The sequence below is a fragment of the Seriola aureovittata genome, chromosome 19 (assembly GCF_021018895.1).
Source record: "Seriola aureovittata isolate HTS-2021-v1 ecotype China chromosome 19, ASM2101889v1, whole genome shotgun sequence".
Lineage (NCBI taxonomy): Eukaryota > Metazoa > Chordata > Actinopteri > Carangiformes > Carangidae > Seriola > Seriola aureovittata.
Window position 1 is genome coordinate 916,103 of NC_079382.1, and position 533 is coordinate 916,635.

The following is a 533-nucleotide window of genomic DNA, read 5'->3' on the forward strand; positions in this document are numbered from 1 at the left end:
TAGACTCCATTGAGGAAGTAGGTGACAGGAGGATGTTAGCTAAGCTGACATCCATCATGAACAATACCTCTCACCCTCTGCATGACACTGTAGGGTCTCTGAGTAGCTTCTTCAGCAGCAGACTTTTACATCCTCGCTGTAAGAAGGAGAGGTTCCGCAGGTCCTTCATTCCAGCAGCTGTCAGACTCCACAACTCCTGCTCTTCCTGACCATGTGCAAACTGGCACTTTTTCATGTACATATCGTGTGTATTGTGTATATTGTATTTATTAGTGTATATTTGGTGTATTTTTGATGTATATTTCCATAGATGTTTATTCTATAGATGTTTATTTTTTGCTGTGGTAAATGAATTTCCCAGTTGTGGGATAAATAAAGTTAATCTGATCTAATCTAATCTAATCTAAAGAACAGATACAGATTCACTTTTGGAAATTTGATTAACAATAACAGTTGAAATATGAACCATCAAATCATAGTCGACATTTCTACTCATTCTGCAGCAGAGGGCTTTGTTTACAGTCATTTATTTA